This window comes from Macaca mulatta, chromosome 1 (assembly GCF_049350105.2).
Source record: "Macaca mulatta isolate MMU2019108-1 chromosome 1, T2T-MMU8v2.0, whole genome shotgun sequence".
NCBI classification, from domain to species: Eukaryota; Metazoa; Chordata; class Mammalia; order Primates; family Cercopithecidae; genus Macaca; species Macaca mulatta.
Window position 1 is genome coordinate 171,998,203 of NC_133406.1, and position 22,224 is coordinate 172,020,426.

Sequence of the window (22,224 nt, forward strand, 5' to 3'; positions counted from 1 at the left end):
CAATACATTAATCCTCACTCCTCAAATGAAACAACTTGGAAATATCTACTCCAAATTGCAGAAAATGCATTTAAAAATTCAAATACTGTGCCTTATTAATATATCAAAAATATTTTTATCTATCTTTGAACAATGTAAATAATATCATTTGCCTAGATAATAAATATTTACTGAGCACCCACTGTGTGTCAAGCACTATTCTGGGTATTAAAGATTTAATACTTTTATGGACAAATGTTAGCAGTATATATTAAGTGGAAAAAGTGCCAAAAGAGTATATCAACTTTTATGTGTTATATGAAAGATTGAATATTTTTATGACAAAAAAAATTCATTCTTCATGGAGCTCATGTTCTAGGGGTGAGTGGTGAGACAGAAAAAATGATTAGCACCTGTAATTCCAGACTTTGGGAGGCTGAGGCAGGCAGACCACCTGAAGTCATGAGTTCAAGACCAGCCTGGCCAACATGGCAAAACCCTGTCTCTATTAAAATATGTGTGTGTATATGGGGTAATGGAGATGGAGCTTTCATGAATAAGATTACTGCCCTTATAAGAGATGCCCCAAAGAAACTCTTCACCCCTGCTGCCACGTGAAGTGTATATGTATATGTGTGTGTGTGTATATATGTATCTATATCTGTGTGTATATACAGTATATATGTGTATGTGTATATACACACATATATGTGTGTGTGTGTGTATATATGTGTGTGTGTGTTTGTGTGTGTGTGTATATATATATATAAAATTAGCCAGATGTGGTGGTGGGCTCCTGTAATCCCAGCTTCTTGGGAGGCTGAGGTACAAGAATCACCTGAACATGGGAAACAGAGGTTCCAGTGAGCTGAGATCGTGCCACTGCACTCCAGCCTGGGCAGCAGAGCGAGACTCCATCTCAAAAAAAGAAAAAAGATTGGCTAAATTGTATATTCACAGTGTATTAGAAGATAATAAGCGCTGTGAAGAAAAATAAATCAGGGTAAGGATGATAAGGAATGCTGGAAAGGAGGGAGATGCGCAATTTTAAATAAAGTGGTTAGTTAGGTCTTATTTAAAAAGTGATATTTGACCAACAACCCATGCAAATATACCTAAGGGAAGAGCCTTGCTTGTATAAGGAAAAGCTAGGGAATATCTCTGGAGACAGTATTATTGGGGTCCGTGCCGGGGGTGGTGGAGAATGAAAGAACACACAAAAGACAAAGACACACAGAGAACATGGCGGCCGCGCTCAGAGCCTCCGCCTCACTTTATTTATACTCCATAAACCCCACGTCAGCAGAAATAATGCAATGCAAAACAAACTTTCTTTTCCCAGATGTAACCTTCTACTCAGTTCTTTGTTTCTATGCTCTTCCTTATCTGCCCGCCTTCTTGGCGCCTATGGGAGTTCATTAAAAGTTCAATTGGAGATACTGTCCTTGAGCCCTATCTATTCTCAGCATACTGTTTTCAAAGGCCCCTGCATTTCCCCCCGCTTTTTTTTTGTTTTGCCTCAATCCTAAAAAGGTAGCCCATATTTGTTCTTGTGTTTTCTTTTGTTTTTGGAGGCGACGGAGGGAGCATCGAATCACCAAAAGAAGTAGACCCAATCCAAGTGCCCAAAGCAATATACTTCCAGAGATTGTAGAAATCCATGTCTTCATCTGGGTCCATGGGTTAAAGGCAGCAAGGCGCTGACCCAGCTCCTGAAGGGTTACAGCTCCGGACAACACATGTAATTGTTGTCGAAATCCTTCGGAAATGTTCTGAGTGAGCTCTTGGATGTCCAAACTAATATTTTTATGGCCTATTAATAATTTTTGGATTACGGTCCAATTTTGAGAGATGTTAAAAACACAGGCGTTACACAAAATTGAGTGGAGTTCCAATCACATTGTAATGTCATCCGAGTACTGAGGACAGTGAGCTGATCTCCAAGCCATGTCAAGGCTTGTTCCATGTTGTCCAATCTTTCAGCAAGTTGAGAATCAATGTTTCGTTGTTGAAGCCATAACCGGTGAGATTGTTCATGCCATTGCTGCACAAATTCAGCATTTTGTATGCTTTGATGAAGAGCGAGCCCTGCTATGGCCACAGTGGAGACGATGGCGACAAGGCTCATCACCAAGGCAATTATAAGTCCAAGGGCACGGAGGCTTCACTGGAGAGAAGTCCAAATATAAGTCTCAAGAGGTGATGCCCCCCACGGTCGTGTAAGGTTAACAGGTAGCCAAATTTCCTTACGAGCCCTGAGGATATAAATATCCTCAGTAAAGTTGTACCACCAGGAATGATTGAGGCAAGACAAAAATGTACACGTATCTGTACAATTAACAATCCCCGTATCATTATCCCATGTCAAATTCCCTGCTAATAATAGGTAGGGCTTACGGACACAAGCAATAATATATCAGGAGGTATTTCGATATAACTGAATATGAAAGGAGTTATTCGGGTTAGAAAGATTAAGGGGCATATTCCCCACAAAAGTGCTAATGGCATCGCCTGCAGCTAACAACTTCCAAAAATAACTCTGTACTTCAGTCCTCCTTCACGCCATACCAAGGTTTCATTACTGTTAGCAGCAATACTTTTATTTACCCAGTGTCATTTCAAAGGTATGTGACTAAATTTTGTTTGAAAATCACCGTGCACACTTCAATCAGTTATTTGCATCCCATTGTATTCTAATAAAATCCGGGGTTAAGTTCCCCAACATTGTTGTCACTCCAGCACCTCAATATTAGGAGAAACCTCTAGAATAGGACAAAAAAGTAAAGAACTAGGAATAGTTTCATTACTATATACAGTATGATTATATTAAAAACTTCTAGTTACAATAATAACAGTATTAGCAGCCACATGACTATGATTATAACGAACAGCCCAGGCTTCATGCGATCTTCGGAGACAATGAGAACTATTTCCCATACATATTGGAACTCCTTCCACTCCAAATTGATATGTGTTGTTTATACTTCCCGTTTCCCGTTCTATATTGTCCTTGTCTATATAGGGGGACGGCATCCAAGTAGTGTCATTGGTGAAAACCTTAATTTCCGCCTCCCCCCAGGCGACTCCCTGATACAAGGGCGGAAAGGGAATATAAGTCCAATATTCATACAAAGCCTCACTAAGAGAAATAAGTCCCCCGCCGAGGCATATCCAACAAAGGAAGAAATGCATGCTGAATCCAGTTTTCTTTTCAACAGGGATTCAATCATCTTGTAGGAAACCACTCAGGTCCGCTCCCTGTAAGGACAAGAGCACAGCCCCGTCCCTGTTTTAGAACTTGCCCTTGAACATACTTACCTTCTTCATTAGGATACCAAACCTTTAAACTGTCAGCGGGGACTATCACCGAGGGAGGTGAGGAAAGATGGGTTACGGCAGCGGAATCTTGCAATTGTCTCCATTGATTCAAAAAAATTAAGGTAAAAAGAACCTTCAAAATCTGGTTTCAAAATCTGGTTTCTGGGGGGCTCATTTCCCCCTTTTTGTTTTGTTTTAATAGTTAAGTTTTTAAAGTTAAATTTGCATGCTCAATGATGGCTTGACCTTGACTGTTGCCCGGGATACCGGTGATATGTTGAATATTGTATTGCTGTAAGAAAACTTGTAATTTATGAGAGACATAAGCAGGGGCATTATCAGTTTTAAGTATAAGAGGAACGCCCATGATGGCGAAACAAACTAAGAGATGAGTAATAACAGAAATGAGAAAAGGTATCAATGGTATGACGAACATTTTAATCATCCAAAAGAAGGGACACCTCGTGGATTAACCCCAGGATGGAAGGATGGAATGCTCAAAGGAGCACAGGAAGGACAAGCTCGAATAAGAGAACGAGCTTGTTTATGAGTTAAATGAAACCATCGTTGAAGGCCAGAACTATTAATGTGATGTAGAGTATATTTTTGTTCTGCAGCATGTAGGTGGCCGATTAAAAGCAAATCAATCTGAGTATTACCATGGACTAATGGTCCACAAAGTTGAGAATGAGAACGAAGATGAGTGATGAATAAAGGAGCTTGACGTTGGCTCAAAGTAAAGGATAACAAAGAAAAGAATTTCTGAAGAGAAGAAGTAGCACAAAGAGGTAAAGTGGCCTGAGAAATATAAGAAGTAACATAAACGGCGTATTGAGAATCACTAACAATGTTACAACCAGTAGTAGGGAAATCAAGTAAGACCATGAGAATAGCAAACAATTCTCCCTATTGCACCGAGGGATAAGGATAAACTGTAACTCAAGATTGATGAAGCTTCTTGCCAAGAATCAGAAGTTGCAAGAAGATAAGTGATCTGACTATGAGTGAATTGAGAGATAATTAAGGAAGGATCTCCTCCCCAAAGTTGTTGACAGTGATACCGTCCTTTGATGATCAGTTCAGCTAAACGATCGATATAAGTAGCCAAGCGTTTAGATATTTTATTGGACAAAAAGATCCATTTTAGTGGTCGATTAGTTTGATGAATCATTCCTGTGGGAGAAGGTAAAGTATGAAATAAACAAAAGGAAGGGCCTTTTGAAGTTGCTCTTCAACAAGCTGGAGTTCCTGTAAAGCCAAAGGAGTTAAATGGCGTGAGTTGTCCAAGTGACTGTCTCCTTCTAGAATAGAAAAAAGATGTTATAACTGATATGTTGGTATTCCTAAAACAGGGTGCATCCAATTAATGTCTCCTAGAAGCTTTTGAAAATCATTTAATGTTTTTAAATGATCACGTCGAATTTGAATTTTTTGGGGTCGAATATTTTGTGCCCCCAAGGTATAATCTAAATATTGAATAAGAAAATCCAGTTAAATTTTTTCTGTGGCAATATTAAGTGAGTAGAAAGAAAGCTGAGTTTGTAATGATACAAAAGCATCTTGCTGCTTTTCTCTGGTTTTAACTTTGTGGGATAAGGGCAGGATTAGGAAGACCAGGCTGTAAACTTTCCCTAGGTTTAATGTAAACATTTATAGTTTTAAGACAAGACAAAGACGGGAATTCCATGCAGAAATACATGGCTTTATATTCCTCTCGGCCATTTGTTTTTTGACTTACTCTTTTAGAGTCCTAAGTATTTCTTTAAATAATGGTCACTGTTTCACCTAAATAGGAGTGGTGGCTATGAGTTTAAAGGATTGTAGCCCATTTTGAACATCATATTTTTGGCAGCTGAGGAAATATGAGGAATGTTTTAAAAAGCAGCAAATTGTTGTGAAAGATCTTGTTCCCAAAAATTAATATTGACAGGAACAATATAAAAATAAAAAAAAAAAAACACTTGACCTTGTTGACCTTTAGGACTGACACAGGTTAAAGGTTCTATGTCTTGATAAATCACAGAAGCAGAACCCAAGCCAGTGAGTATAACTGAAACTTGTCTTTTTTCCCATTGTATAGGCCACTAATTTAAACAAATAATAGACCTATTCACCCCCATATCAATTAACTCTTTTAAAACTATCCCATTAATGTGCAATGAACATAAGGGCTTTTGATTAGAAACTAAAGTTTCCCAAAAAACAGTTTTTTCTGTGCTATGAAACCCTCTCTATTGAGAATACGTTCCCCTGCCTCTAGGCGTATAAATTGTGAAACTTGTACCAAAATAAAAATTTTATTAGTAATATCATGTCCTTTTGGCAAAGGGCCACACACTCTAATAGCTAATTTATATACTCTATTAGGAGACAAAGTATAAGGCTGAGTAATAGCTAAGTCAGCAGCGGCGCTCTGCTTAGTTGCCGCATAAAGCTGAGAAACTGGGGTAAGGTGTGGGATCCTTAAGGAGGACTTGAATTTATTCCTTAATGTTGTAGGCCATTGCTCACTGAATATTGTAGTAGACTTGTATTGTAATTGTTGGGGCCCCAAGCCTGTGGGCCCCGGCTCCCGTTTCCCAGGAGAGGAGACAGTAAATTTCCACTTTTATCAGTTTTGGAACGACATTTATTTGTCCAATGTCGACCTTTACCACAATATTTGTACACCTCTGAAGGCAGCTTTCTGCCTTGAGGGATAAAAGTGTTCAATTTTTATGACATTCTTTTTTGAAATGTCTAGGTTTACCACACTGAAAGCAAACACCTTGTTTGTTACTTCCTTTTAAGGCTTTAGACAAAGCTCCAGCAAATAATTGAGCATTATAAATAGCCCCTCCAACACTAACACAAGTTTTAATATATTTATCTAAATTGGCCCCATTGGCCTTTAACGATTTTAACAATTTTTAACAGTCAGCATAAGCATTTTTAAAAGACAATGTTTGTAACAAAATTTTTGAAGCAAGGCCAGCACCCACAATTTTGAAGACAGCATCCTGAAGACGGGCTACGAAATCTGGATATAGTTCATTTGTGCCCTGTAAAATCTTCACAGAGGAAAGGGAACATTTTCCTGTTATCTCTACCTTATTTCAGGCCCTTAAAAACAAAGTCTTGATTTGAGTAAGGGCAACATCATCTAAACCAGCCTGAGCATTAAGAGTAGCATATTGGCCCGTGCCTGTGAGTTGTTCCTCAGTGGGTCCAGGGGGATCACACATAATATTTTTCCTAGCCTATACATGTGCCTTGTTCATTTACCAGCTGTGCAATTGTAACCACTGAGAACGATCAAGAAAAGCCTTCCCCAAAGTCTTCCAGTCTATAGGAATTATCAAATTTTCTGATGAAAAATATCAAGAAGACCAAGGATAAAAGGAGATTGAGGTCTATAGTTAGAAATGGCAGCTTTCATTTCTTTTTAAAAATTTAATTTGTAAGGCATTAAATTGGACATTATTGCCACCATTTGAAAACTGAGCATTAGGAGCAAAAGAAGCACACATAATTGGAAACAGATCCAGCTCCTTAAATTTTTTTTTTAATTAAAAGTATATATAATATATAATAATACTCATATCCCCAAATATAAAGAATCTCAACATATTAATAAGAAAAGGCAAATAACCCAACCAAAAGTAGCAGAACAAGGAAATGACAATAAACCTATATGTCTAACATCATTACTCACTAGGAAATATGTATATTAATACCAAATTGAGAATCATTACATACACAATACAATGGTTAAAATTTCAAAACACAGAAAATATCAGGAGGTAGTTGATGTGTTAAGCAGCTCGAATACTCAACTTCTGTTTGGAGTGTAAATTGGTGGAACCTATGCACCCCTATAACATAACAATTTCCTAGCTGGGGTTATTAATACTATATTAATATTAATAGTTAATATTAATGTGCTTATTTATTAACTATTGAAATACTCATAATATTTTAACAAACAACAAGATATACATATACACTGGTTTTGACATATTAAACAGGTGTTTAGTATAAATTTAAAGTATGTCTGATGTGAACAGGGCTTCAACTTTGCCAAACAAAGGTAAAGATAAGGAAGCCGGGGGGTTGGAGGCACTGGAAAATCCTCTTTTAACAGGGCAGAAGGAAAAGAAACAGGGAAAGCTCACAAAGGTGAATTAGAAGAATGTATCTGTAATATTTGTTGAAGCATTTCCATAATACACTGCATGTCAGAATTTCCCTTAGAAGAAGGAAGAGCTGGCCTTTTCTCTTCTCCCCCTTTTGCTACCCCCACCATCCTCTGTTATCCTGGCACAAATGGGCTCCATTTCAGATTTATTTATTTATTTATTTATTTTTTCCAAATCCTCAGATACCTTTCCTCCTGTGGCTACATTACCACACTCTGAATCAGTCTCAAGTAACTCTAATGTCTGAGTGATAGAGTCACACAAGGTCCACAATTTTAGAGGCATAATATCCCCTAACTGGAGAGCTCTAAGCAGAGTTTTTACTACCTGTAACCATTCTCTGCGATTCAGCTGCACTTTAGTCTGATACTGAAACCAGTAACAATGTTGTTCAACATGGGCAAACAATCACTTCAAAGTCTTTTTCTTTCACTTCTACTCCTATAGACAGCAATAGTCCTTGAAACAGCCGTAAATATTCTGAGGCCAGAGAGATGGAATTCCCCATAATGAAAGCTTAAGAAGGTTCCCCTTAACAGTATCTGGGCCTTACCCGCCCCTAGGGGGTTCCCCTTCTTGTTCTCCCCTACTCACCCGTGCTGACCCTGCTCGCTGCGCCACTTGTTGGGGTCCGTGCCGGGGGTGGTGGAGAATGAAAGAACACACAAAAGACAAAGACACACAGAGAACATGGCGGCCGCGCTCAGAGCCTCCGCCTCACTTTATTTATACTCCATAAACCCCACGTCAGCAGAAAGAATGCAATGCAAAACAAACTTTCTTTTCCCAGATGTAACCTTCTACTCAGTTCTTTGTTTCTATGCTCTTCCTTATCTGCCCGCCTTCTTGGCGCCTACGGGAGTTCATTAAAAGTTCAATTGGAGATACTGTCCTTGAGCCCTATCTATTCTCAGCATACTGTTTTCAAAGGCCCCTGCACAGTATGCCTGAAATATTAAAGGAAGAGAAAGCAGCCCAGTGTGGCTAAAGTTGAGTGTACAAAAGGGAGAGAAATAAGACATGACCTTGGAGAGGTAGCTTGGGGTCAAGCCTTATAGGACTGAGCAGCCATCGCAGAGAGTTTGGCTCTTATTCTGAATGAGAGGAGGGCTAGTGGAGGATTATGAGCAAAGGAATGACATCGCTTAGCTTGTATTTTAAGAGAATACCCTTTCTTCCATATTACAAATAGAAGAGGCAAGGATAGAATCATAAAAGCTAATTAGAAGGCAATTGCAGTAATCTAAGAAAGAAATTTTGATTACTTGTGCCAGAAGGGGAGAAATGGTCAGATTCTGGATAATTTTCAAGTTAGAGCATTCAGGATTTCCAGACAAATTAGATATAAGATACAACAGAAACATAAAGATAACTCCAAGGTTTTTACCTAAGCAACTGAAATGATAGGATTATCCTGAACTGAGATGGAGAAAACTGTAGATGAAACAAAATTGGAGAGGAAGATTAGATGTTCCCTTTTGAACATGTTAAGTCTGGGATGACGATTAGACATCCAGGTGAACATCTCATCAGCAACTGGATTTCTAAGTCTGAGGTTTGGAGGAGATGTCTCATCTGAATACAAATGGAGAAATATCAGTATACAGTATGTATTTAAATCATGCATCTGAATGCATTCACAGAGGACATAAGCGTGGAGGAAATGTCAGCAAGCTTTTTCTGTAAAGGGCCAGATAGCAACTATTTTAGGCTTTAAGGACTGTAGAGCCTCTGTTGCAACTAATGAGATCTATCTACGTAGCTCAAAAGGGACCATAAAAAAGCATAAATAAATGGGCATGGCTGTGATTCAATAAAACTTTTATTTATCAAAACAGGCACAAATTGGACTTGGGACCATGGGCCTTAGTTTGCCAACTGATGATCTAAGTAAATAAGAAAAATCAAGTACTGAGCCCAGGTGCACAAGTTTAACTTAGAGAGGAAAAATAAAAGGAACTGGCACCGGAAATTGAAAAGAAGCATCCAGAGACATAGTAGAAAAAACAGGAAAATGTCCTGTTGTGAGCAAGAAATGGAGCAAGTATTTGAAGGAAGAATGTTCAAGTCTATCAAATGCAGCTGACAGTCCACGTAAAATGAAGACTGAGAATTGCCAACAAGATGAGGCAAGAACAATGGAAAGCATGGTTTTGGTAAAGTGACTGGGGGCAAAAGCCTGACTAAGTGGGTTCAAGATTAGACTGAGAGGAAAGGACAAAAAGATATACTCTTGCTAAATATACAATTAGTTAAATATGCATTTAGAAAGTTTTTAAGAAATATGTAAAAAGACAGTTTATATTTAGAATTATGTAAAGCTCTTGTTGGAAGTTGTGCTGCAAAAAGAAGGAAAAGGTAAAGTTGAGAGTTTTAAGCAAAATGGGACAAAAACAGCCTATTTTTATGTTGTTGGGAATGACCCTATAAAAAGGAAATAATTGTCAGTGCAGGAAAAGGAGGTGGGAATTGCTGGGGCCACATCCTTGAGTAGGAAAAAGTAATGAAGTCTTGCATACCAACTGCAAGGCCATTCTTAGATAAAAGTGGGATGGGTCATTTCTAACAACAGGTGGCAGAAAAGTATATGACAATTTGTGGCAGGTTGTTAAATCTGATCATGAAAAGTTGTAAAAGTCATTTTCTGAAAGTGAACAGCTGAGAGTGAAGATGGATAAAGAAAATTCGGAGATTTGAGGAAAGAGAGATAGTATAAGATAGCTAACGCAAAAGTGGAAAAGTGATTGGAGGGAAAGTCCAGTGATTGAAAAGGAGCATTAGATGTCCAGTCCACTCACATTCACAACTTGATTTTCAAGTGAAAAGAGTCAGCCATGCTGTTTTCATTTTTTGTCTGCTCTGTTCATCTATAGAGGAACAAACAACTCTATGCTAGATTTAATCAGTGTTAGAGTTTCACAAAAGTGTATGACAGAGAGAAAGGCAAGAGAATGAACTCTAGATGAAGGGAGATGACTATAACGAAGAAAAATAGCAATTAAGCTGGATGAAAAGGAAGAGGACACCATGAAGAGGTGAGACAGTGAAAAGGTGGTAAGATCAAAGGATTGTAGGTTCCAATGGGGTGGAAGGATAGTTAAATGCAGAGAATTCGATAGAGTAACCTGGAAAGAGAAGAGGTACAAATCAAAGAGTGGGGTACATAAAATTGGGATTATAAGGCAACCACAATTACCAGTAATGACAAGACCACTGACTGTTTATCAAGTCCCAGTCATTCTTCCAGGCACTGGATATGTAGTCATCCATTTAAATTACATAGAATACTGATGAAGCACTTAACATCAGCAAGCATGATAAACCATTGCCGCCCTGAGTAGAGAGGTAATTAATGACTTTTCTTCCTCGTGACTGTCCATAGTTTTCTTCAGAGGCAGATCATCACAGTTCCTTTCTCATGCAACCTTGGATAGGCAAGGATAACTTTCCAGAAGATTCCTGTAAATCTCTAATGAAGGTAGTAATCACTTAGTTTATGTAAAACTGTCTGCTTTTTAGGGCTTCTGTTATTATGGAGGATAATATTTACAGTACATTTATGAACAAGGAAGGTATATTCTGCAGCAAGGGTACATTGCCTACATAGTGATAGAATTAATCACCTTCTCTTAGGAAGAAAGAAATATAATTTAAATCTTAGAGGAAAACACAAAATTCAACAAAATAATCAAAGGGGTTATGATATATTATACATATGCAGTTGATGCTCGCTGTGAATGTGATGTTTCACATTCGTGGATCCAACTAACTGCAGATAGAAAATATTCAGAAAAAAAATGATGGTTTTTGTCTGTACTGAACATGTATAATGTTTCTCCTGTCATTATTTCCTAAACAATACAACAACTATTTATATGGCATTTATATCTTATTAGGTATTATAAGCTATATAGAGATGATTCAAAGTATATAGGAGAATGTGTTTAGGTTATATTCAAATATTATATCATTTTATATTAGAGACTTGAGCATCCATGGATTCCATGGGGGTAGGGTCCTGGAACCAATGCCTGATGGATACTGAGGGATAACTATACATATATGAGAACTAACTAACTATACATATACATATATACACCATATATAATATCATTATATTATGATGTGTATCATTAGGTTATATTATATATACTGTATATATATCATTATATATATGTTTAATGTCATCAATGCTTTAATTATTTTAGAATTACTAAAGTTTTTCTCCAAACTTAGCAAATTTCAGAATAATGTTCACTTCTCAGGAGATTATCTGGCATTTAGTTGGAACTCACCATGTGTTAGCTAAATGAATCAACAAAAAGTGAGACTGCTTTCTCTTAGAAACAAGTGACCTCCCTCCAACATTTAGGGTTTTTTTCATTTTACTTATGATATGAAATCTCTGAGACAAGGCTTGTTTTTTCCTTTTCCCAGGACTATACTTACACAAGTTATTCTCCAACTCACATTAGGTAACAGCCTTGCTTCACAAATACAATACTTTCAGAACTATGTTATTTATAGTCCCTTGGCTTCAAAAGACATTTCCCCCTTCATTAATTCATTTCTTTTGGTCCCAGTCCTCACCCTTTATAAGATGGTATGTAACAGGGACAAATCTTCCCCTGCATTGCGCATGCTCCTGAGGAAGCTAAGAGCCTGGAAAGCTATACTTCACACACTAAGGTGACATCAACCAAGCTCTGGCAAGAGAATGATTGAACATTCTCAGATTAATTTCATGGCTATTTGTTCCATCCCAGAATCACATCAAGCACAGGCCTCCAAGTTGAAATTGCATCACTTTGTCCTTGCTACCCAGGTAAGGGCAATGAAAAATGAGCATATTCCCCACCTCTTAATGATAAATAATGACTTTTCCCTTCACAACTGATATGCATTTTACAACATCATCAGAGAAGTCTAATTACCAAACAAAATGATAAGATATATCAGGACACAAGGAGTCTAGATTAAACTCACAAGGAATAGGCATTTGCATTTTTGCCATCATTCAGTGTCACTGCAGTAATAGGAAAACGGCAACCAGAGGGTGCATAATGAATATAATATTAAATATTCATTTGGATTGTAAATAACTTAAAATTTTAAACTGCCCAGCAAAAGAAGGTAAGAGAAGGGTACAAATGTGTTCAGTTGATAATAGAGAACTGACAAGCAAAGTTAGAGGGAAAAATAAAAGGCAGGTTTAGCATTAAAATGAATAAATAAATGCTGAGGGGCCCACAAGAAAAGAAAGGGGTGCATTTGCTTTTAGGAATCTGACTGGGCAAATTTGGCTTTCACAAATTTTGATCCATAATTTTTCAGGTAAACTAACATTATGTACTCTGCAATGGGGTCATTCTTATCATCACATTTTTAAAATTACAATAACATTGCTATAAGCGTAGGAGTGGTTTTTAGCATTTGGAGGTTTTCCTGATTGTGAACTTCTTTCTTGTTTTAGGCCTGCATGGCTCATTGAGCTGGGCACTTAATTGAGACTTTGAGTACTGCAGATTCTTGTTTATTGAGATTGGACTAGTCATTCCAGTATCAGTAAAATAGAAACAGCAATAATAACTTGTCATACAGGGAGCAGTGGCCAAAAAAAAATTTAAAAGAAGAAGGTTGAAAGCATGGGGTACAGAACAGGAATCAACATTCACTGAGTATCTGCCAAGAACCAGGCACCATCTAAGTACAAAGCAAGTCACATACAAAATCTTACTTTATTCCACAACAATACTGCCTGGTTGGTCTTAGTATAACCCATTTTGTGAAGGAGGAAAATGAAATTCAGAGCAGTTAAGTAATTTGCCAAAAGTCACGCTGTAGGAAAGAGGTAGAATATGAATTTGAACCCAAGTCTATGTAAACCCACAGGCTTTATTATCTTATTCTTTCAATTACCCTGTACGGTCTTATTTGCCTATGTGAGAGCCATTATAGACCATAGTTTTAAAATGTAGATGTTACAGGCAGATTCAGGTTATGTTTTGTATACCCAGTGTGTCTTAAAGTATCTGGAGCATAGTAGGTACCCAACGAATATTTACCAATGAATATTTGTGGGACATGAGTACCCAATGAATATTTGTGGGACATAAGGAGAAAGATAACCAATCTGGCACTCAATACTAAACTATTTCTGGTAAAACTACATAAAAAACAAAGTTCATTTTCAAAAAGTAAAATAAACCACAATATAAAATGAATACATGTGCCAAAGATTTTATTAAATTCACTAAATAATGAGGGAACCAATAAGATGTTACAAATGGCAAAAGGGTAATTGAAAGAACTACGCATACATAGCACATGAGAAATGGTGAAATAAATTTGCTTAATAGATGAAAACCCAGTTAATACTCATAGAGCAAGTATCAGCTGCATTTCCAGGGGATATAATTTGTATTTCCACAGGCAAGAAATCATTTGCATTTCTATCTGTATTATCAACCTTATAGAGTTGTAAAATAGCTTAAAGACGATAAAAACACTAGACAGAATACCTAATAGTCTTTTCTCCCCCATTTCAATCTTTCAAAATTTTTTCTGACAAATTAAGATAAAAAATGTAATGTAGAAACAAGAATACCTTCAGTTTAACAAAATAGTATCCCAAAGGTTTGACTCAAAGAATAGCAATGTTTTCCTCTTTTATTACTTTTAACTTGTTAGAAACCATTGATGACCTACCTATGAAACAAAAATACTTATCATCTAAATTTCCTGTGAGACTAGAAGACTTCTAATATACCACAAAATCAAACATTTTTTCTAAAAATTTGAATATGCAAAATTTAAGCAGCAGATAATTCTAATGTCAGAACTAAAACCAGAATTCTGCTGGCTGCCCGTGCTAAATATCCATGCTCCCACTGCCATATTCAACCATTGCCAAAGAGAGTAAATAAAGGTCATATATGCTTCTATGTTTGCAGATTGGAGCCTGTCATCTTTAACTTTTTTGCTTGTTTGTTTTGGTATATTGCTATACTTATCTTTCTTCTTTTTGTCTTAACATCTCTCACCCTTTTCTTTCTGCAGAGCTTATGTGTGCTGTTTAGGTCTATATTTCTAAAACTGGAATTTAGTATAAACATGAGTTTTAAAGAAATATGCTTTATCAGTGACATTTCAGGAATGCACAACATCCAGAGATTTAGATATATCTGCACTGTTACGTTAGAGCCTGAAGTTAATGCCTAAGTTTTAAAACCACTTAATTCTTAAAGATCATTGCCACTGGCTTACAACTTGTTTTCACATCATTTCCTGTATGGATGGTGCATTAATCTCCCTGTCCATACATATTTCCTCGTCCAAAGATCAACACTGCATACTCTAGGTAGTGCATTACCTCTTTCAACATTACTTAGCAATTTATTACTGGAGAATGATTAACAAATATCAGAAAATATCTCCTCTGAGTTCAGGACATACATGATAAATAAAAAAACTGGTTAAGTATGGGATAAAATTCACATGCTTAGCATGAATTGTGGTGCTAAGTTGGTCTACTCTGGCTTCCTACCTGAGACACAGGAATTATGTAGGTGACAAAAAAAAATCCCAAAGTTATGGAAGGAGCTTCCGTTCATTTGTAGTCTAGAAAGGGACAAACCATGGCCAGCACACGTCAGCACAACTCTGACAGTTATGCATGGGTGGCAATTTAAGGGCATTTGTAGCAGCTGCTAGAGTGCTTCCCATCCAGGATTTTGTTATGCTGGTTTTGAAAAGACACGATCAAACTTTATGCCAGCTATTACATTAGGCTCTTGGCAGCAGAAAGTTTATTCTGTCCTAGAAAATAGTAGGAGCACAATAGAAAGTGGCTCTTCTCCTCATTTCACCGCAGTGCCCTCCTCAGCACATCTCCAGCTTTGTTGATGGAAGTTTATCCAGACTGTTGGGAGAAAGCTACTTCAAGAGTGTTTTGACTATGCACAACAAATGGAAACAGTGATATTCTGAATAACTGAAAACCTGGAAAAGAAATCATAGGAACATTATTTTTATTTCCATAAAATTTATATCCAAGATGTACCCAAAAAGGATTTAAGATGATTCAAAAGTCATTCAACTATCATTGGGCTAATTATAAACATGATATGGTCTCCCCATGAAGAATTTACTAGAAAGAGAGGTCAAAAACTAGTTAAAGTATCAAGGGAAGGAAGAGAAAGGAGTGATTTATTCTTCTCAGAAATAGTTCTTGAGGGTTTCACAAAATTAATCTGAACCTGGAAGGATACATTTAAAGACAAAGAGGAAGAAAATCATTTCCAAATGTCTCCTTAAAGGGCATGCTAAGGGAATTAAATATAGTTAGCTATGTTGATAAAAAGGGCACTTGATAAAGAGCAGGGGCAAGGGAAGCTGAAAAAGAATGGTGCATATAATGCCTCAAATCAAAACAGCAGTATCATAAAGGGCATTGAATACCATGATAAAGGCTTTATACTTAAACTCTTGGTGATAGGGAGACATGAAGAGTAGAAAAACAGGTGTGGTATCCAGAAATCAGGTACAGAAAATCTTTCTTTTTTTCAAATTGTAGTATTCATTTTTTAATGGTTTTTTAAAAATATTATTATACTTAAAGTTCTGAGATACATGTGCAGAACGTACAAGTTTGTACATAGGTATACATGTGCCATGGTGGTGTGTGGCACCTATCAACCTGTCATCTACATTAGGTATTTCTCCTAATAATATCCCTCCCCAGCCCTCCACCCCCTGACAGGCCCCAGCGTGTGATGTTCCCCTCCCTGTGTCCATGTGTTCTCATTGTTCAACTCTCATGTATGAGTCAGAACATGCAGTGTTTGCTTTTCTGTTCTGGTGTTAGTTTGCTGAGAATGATGGTTTCCAGCTTCATCCATGTCCCTGCAAAGGACATAAACTCATCCTTTCTTATGGCTGCATAGTACCCCATGGTGTATATGTGCCACATTTTCTTTATCCGGTCTATCATTGATAGGTATTTGGGTTGATTCCAAGTCTTTGCTATTGTGAACAGTTCCACAGTAAACATACGTGTGCATGTGTCTTTATAGTAGAATGATTTATAAACCTTTGGGTATATACCCAGTAATGGGATTGCTGGTTCAAATGATATTTCTTGTTCTAGATCCTTGAGGAAGCACCACACTATCTTCCATAATGGTTGAACTTATTTACACTCCCACCAACAGTGTAAAAGCATTCCTATTTCTCCACATCCTCTCCAGCATCTGTTGCTTACTGACTTTTTAATGATCGACATTCTAACTGGCGTGAGATCATATCTCATTGTGGTTTTGATTTGCATTTCTCTAATGACTAGTGATGATAAGCTTTTCCTCATAGGTTTATTGGCCACATAAATGTCTTCTTTTGAGAAGTGTCTGTTCATATTTTCTGCCCACTTTTTGATGGGTTGTTTTTTTCTTGTAAATTTGTTCAAGTTCTTTGTAGATTCTGGATATTAGCTCTTTGTCAGATGGATAGATTGCAAAACTTTTCTCCCATTCTGTAGGTTGTCTGTTCACTCTGCTCATAGTTTCTTTTGCTGTGCAGAAGCTCTTTAGTTTAATTAGATCCCATTCGTCAGTTTTGGCTTTTGTTTCCATTGCTTTTGGTGTTTTAGTCATGAAGTCTTTGCCCATGCCTATGTCCTGAATGGTATTCCTAGGTTTTCTTCTAGGGTTTTTCTGGTTTTAGGTCTTAGATTTAAGTCTTTAATCCATCTTGAGTTAATTTTTGTATAAAGTGTAAGGAAGGGATCCAGTTTCAGTTTTCTCCATACGGCTAGCCAGTTTTCCCAGCACCATTTATTAAATAGGGACTCCTTTCCCCATTGCTTGTTTTTGTCAGGTTTGTCAAAGATCCGATGGTTGTAGATGTGTGGTGTTATTTCTGAGGCCTCTGTTCTGTTCCATTGGTCAATATATCTGTTTCGGTACCAGTACCATGCTGTTTTGGCTACTGTAGCCTTGTACTATAGTTTGAAGTCAGGTAGCATAATGCCTCCAGTTTTGTTCTTTGTGCTTAGGACTGTCTCGGCTATATGGGCTGTTTTTTGGTTCCATATGAAATTTAAAGTAGTTTTTCTAATTCTGTGAAGAAAGTCAATGGTAGCTTGATGAGAATAGCATTGAATCTGTAAATTACTTTGGGCAGTATGGCCATTTTCATGATATTGGTTCTTCCTATTCATGAGCATGGAATGTTTTTCCATTTGTTTGTGTCCTCTCTTATTTCCTTGAGCAGTAGTTTGTAGTTCTCCTTGAAGAGGTGATTTGAATCCCTTGTAAGTTGTATTCCTAGGTATTTTATTCCCTTTGATGCAATTGTCAATGGGAGTACACTCATGATTACACTCTGTTTGTCTATTATTGGTGTATAGGGATGCTTGTGATTTTTGCACATTAATTTTGTATCCTGAGACTTTGCTGAAGTTGTTTATCAGCTTAAGGAGATTTGGGGCTGAGTCAATGGGGTTTTCTAAGTATATAATCAAGTCATCTGCAAACAGAAGCAAATTGACTTCCTCTTTTCCTAATTCAATACCCTTGATTTCTTTTTCTTGCCTGATTGCCCTGGCCAGAACATCCAATACTATATTGGAGTGGAGAGCGAGGGCATCCTTGTCTTGTGCTGATTTTCAAAGGGAATGCTTCCAGGTTTTGCCCTTTCAGTATGATATTTGTTCTGGGTTTGTCATAAATAGCTCTTATTATTTTGAGATATGTTCCATCAATACCTAGTTTATTGAGAGTTTTTAGCATGAAGGGGTGTTGAATTTTATTTTCTGCATCTGTTGAGATAATCATGTGGTTTTTGTCATTGATTCTGTTTACATGATGGATTACATGTATTGATTTGCATATGTTGAACCAGTTTTGCATCCCAAGGATGAAGCCGACTTGATCATGGTTGATAAGCTCTTTGATGTGCTGCTAGATTCAGTTTGCCAGTATTTTATTGAAGATTTTCGCATCGATGTTCATTAGGGATATCAGGAAAGGATTGGGTCATGGTACCAAAGGCCACAGAGTGATCATGGAAGGAACATTTGTATTTTGCTTTTCAACATCTTTAAAAGACTTTTTTATTTTAGGGGCGATTTCTGTTTCATGTGAAGTTCAAAGGACCATGTCCCCACTAGAGAAGCTAGAACATGCAGGGTTCATCAAGACAACTGGCCTAGACTCAGGCAATTGGATGTTCAACCCAGGAATCTGAGTCTCAACAGAGGTTGGAAATGTACAGAGATACCTAAGAATTCATAGTCAGTGACTGTGGAAGGGTTCAGTGTTCCTCAGCATTTAACTGAAGTGTGGTTTGGCCATTGGTCCTATTAGTTTCCTTTGTTGCTTCTCCATTATCAAATCCTTGTTCCACGGCATTATTTTTGGCTCTGTGAGCTACTCAAAGTCTTTCTCATAAATTTCTTTTCAGTTTATCTCAGCAAGAGGTAGTTTATATTGCTTACATATAAGAACCCACACCAATACCAAGGACTGAAAGTAGACTTTGGGTTTGTTAATTCTTGGAAGAGCATTGGTTTTTGTACTGATAGAAGTTCCAAAACACCAATGGGGCAGTAGCCATACTTAATTGGAGTATGAATTTATGTTTTGAGGAAAGTGGACCCACAGATATAGACCCTTTTTTTCAGTAGTTTGGAAGTAAATGAAGAAAAGAAAACAGTAAAAGCCAGATTTGAAGGCGATCTTTCTTTTTTATTTTTTAATAAAAAGGTTTACGTACTTCATAGGCTGAATAATACAGTGGTTAGAAAGATACTAATTTTAAAAGAGTAAATATTTGATGACAAGACGTTCCAAATAAAGAGTTGGAAAATGAATTGTTAGAAGGCTCTTATAGAAATGTCAGTCTTTAAATAATGTAAATGACAAATGAAGATAAATATAAAACTTAGTGGTTCAGTGAGAGGAACTTTGAGAGTTTTCACACCCATTAGAATCTATTTTATTTGTAAAATAAAATAAAAGAGAAGTAGAACTGTATCTCAATTAAGGAAAATGGAAAAGGGTTAGAACAGTTACCAAGAAAAAAAGAACTACTTACTAAGCATGTGAAGAAAATGTTTGCAAAACATAACATATTGAAAAATAAATACATCATACCAATAAAAATATTTTATAATAATGCAGTCATATTTTTCATATAGCCATTTCTTATGAAAATTCATGACCACACTAGTAAAACAACCCAATGAAAGATTCTGCAGGAAGATAAGATATCGCAGTCTATGAATAGAGATGTCATGTTTTTAAAATTTTTATTTTAGACTCGGGTACATGTGCAGGTTTGTTACATGGGTATATTGGCTGAGAAAACCTACTTGGTACCATGTTGACTATTTTGGTGATGATCATTGTACCATGTTGACTATTTTGGTGATGATCATTGTACCATGTTGACTATTTTGGTGATAAGTTCATTAGAAGTTCTAAGTTTGGACTTCTACTGAACTCATCACCAAAATAGTAAATGTGGTACCCAATAGTTGGGTTTTCAACCTCGCCCACTTCTCTCCACTATTGATGTCCCTAGTGCCTATTGTTTCCATCTTTATGTCCATGTGTACCCACTGTTTAGCTCCCACATATCAGGGAGAAAATATGGTATTTGATTTTTTGTTTTTGTGTTAATTCACTTAGGAAAATGGCTCTGAACTCCATCCATGTTGCTGCACAGAACATGATTTTATTCTTTTTATGACTGCACATTATTCCTTGGTGTATAACTACCACATTTTCTTTATCCAACGCACTGTTCATGGACATCTAGGTTGATTCCATGACTTTGCTATTGTGAGTAGTGCTTCAATAACCATGCAAGTGCAGGTGTCTTTCTTATAAAACCATTTATTTTCCACTGGGTAAATAAATACCCAGTAATGGGATTGCTGGTTTGAATGGTAGTTCTATTTTTAGTTATTTGAGATATCTCTATACTGTTTTCCATAGATGCTGAACTAATTTATATTTCTACCAACAATGTATAATGTTCCCTTTTTCCTGCATTATTGTCAACATCTGCTGGTTTCTGACTTTTTAATATTAAGTATTCTGACTGATGTGAGATGATATTTCAATGTGGTTTTATTTTGCATTTCTCTGATGATTATTACAGAGAATTATCGATTTTGAGCATTTTTTTCATATGTTTGTTGGTTGTTCATATATCTTCTTTTGAGAAGTGTCTGTTCATGTCCTTTGCACGCTTTTTAATTGGGTTGTTTTATTTCATGTTGATTTGTTTAAGATCCTTGTATATTCTGGATATTAGTCTTTTGTCAGATACATAGTTTGCAAATATTTACTCTTTCTGAAGGCTGTATTTAATCTGTTGATTATTTTGTTTTCTTTACAGAAACTTTCATTTAATTAAGCCCCATTTGTCAATGTTTGCTTTTGTTGCAATTGCTTTTGAGGTCTTAGTCAAAAATTCTTTGTCTATGCCAGTATCCAGAAGAGTTCTTTTCTAGATTTTCTTCAGGATTTTTATAGTTTTAGGTCTTACATTGAAGTCTTTAATCCATCTTGAGTTAATTTTTGTATATGATGAAAGGGTAAGGGTCCAGTGTTTTTCTTCTGCAAGTGGCCAGGCTTTTTTCCTAGCACCATTTATTGAATAGGGTGACCTTGCCCCAGTTTTAGTTTTTCTTAACTTTGTCAAAGTTCAGTTGGTTGTAGGTGTGTGGCCTTATGTTTTGGCTTTCAATTATTTTCCATTGATCTTATGTCAATTTTTGTACCACAAACACGCTGCTTTGTCAACTATAGTTGTCAACTATAGTTACTACAACTATAGTTTGAAGTGGGGTAATGTGTTGCGTCTCACTTTGTTCTTTTTGCTTGGGATTGCTTTGGCTATTTGGGCTCTCTTTTGTTTCCATACGAATTTTAGAATTGTTTTTTCTAAGTCTATGAAAAATGATGTTGGTAATTTGACAGGAATTGCCCTGAATCTGTAGATTGCTTTTGGCAGTATGGTCATTTTAATAATATTGATTCTTCCAATCCATGAGCATGGAATGCTTCAACATTTTTTGTGTGTAATTCATGATTTCTTTCATCGGTATTTTGTAGTTCTTTTGTAGAGATATTTCACCTACTTTGTTAAATGTATTCCTAGATTTTTTTGTGGCTATTGTAAATGGGATTGAGTTCTTGATTTGCTTCTCAACTTGAACATTGTTAATTCGATAAACATACAATAATTCATATGTTTATTTTGTATCTTGAAACTTTGCTGAAGGTATTCATCAGGTATAGGAGTTTGGGGGAGAAATTTTTAGGGTTTTCTAGATGTAGGATCATGTAATTGGTGAACAAAGACAATTTGACTTCTTTTTCTATTTGGATGCCTTTTATTTCTTTCTCTTGCCTGATATGCTCCAAGACTTCCACTACTATGTTGAATAGGAGTGGTGACAGTGGACATCCTTGTCTTGCTCTAGCTCTTAGAGGAAACGCTTTCGTCTTTGGTGCATTCGGATTTGTGTTGTCTAAGGTTTTGTCATAGATGGTTCTTCAAGGTATATTATTTCAAGGTGTGTTCCTTAGATGCCTAATGGTTGAAGGTTTTTATCATGAAGGAGTGTTGTATTTTAGCAAATGTCTTTTATGCATCTATTGAGATTGAGATAATCATGGGTTTTGTTTTTAAGTCTGTTTATGTGGTGAAACACTTATTGATTTGCATATGTTGGACC

General features: G+C 36.6%; 1 long non-coding RNA gene across 1 annotated transcript in view; it reads right to left on the minus strand.

Moving 5' to 3' along the window:
* Positions 1-8,406, minus strand: part of LOC106999164 (uncharacterized) — a 63,018-nt gene extending 54,612 nt beyond the window's left edge. The window contains exon 1 of the long non-coding RNA XR_003722287.2: positions 8,070-8,406. This is a non-coding gene — a long non-coding RNA (uncharacterized LOC106999164). The remainder of the gene's footprint in view (positions 1-8,069) is intronic.
* Between the last annotated feature and the right edge of the window lie 13,818 nt (positions 8,407-22,224).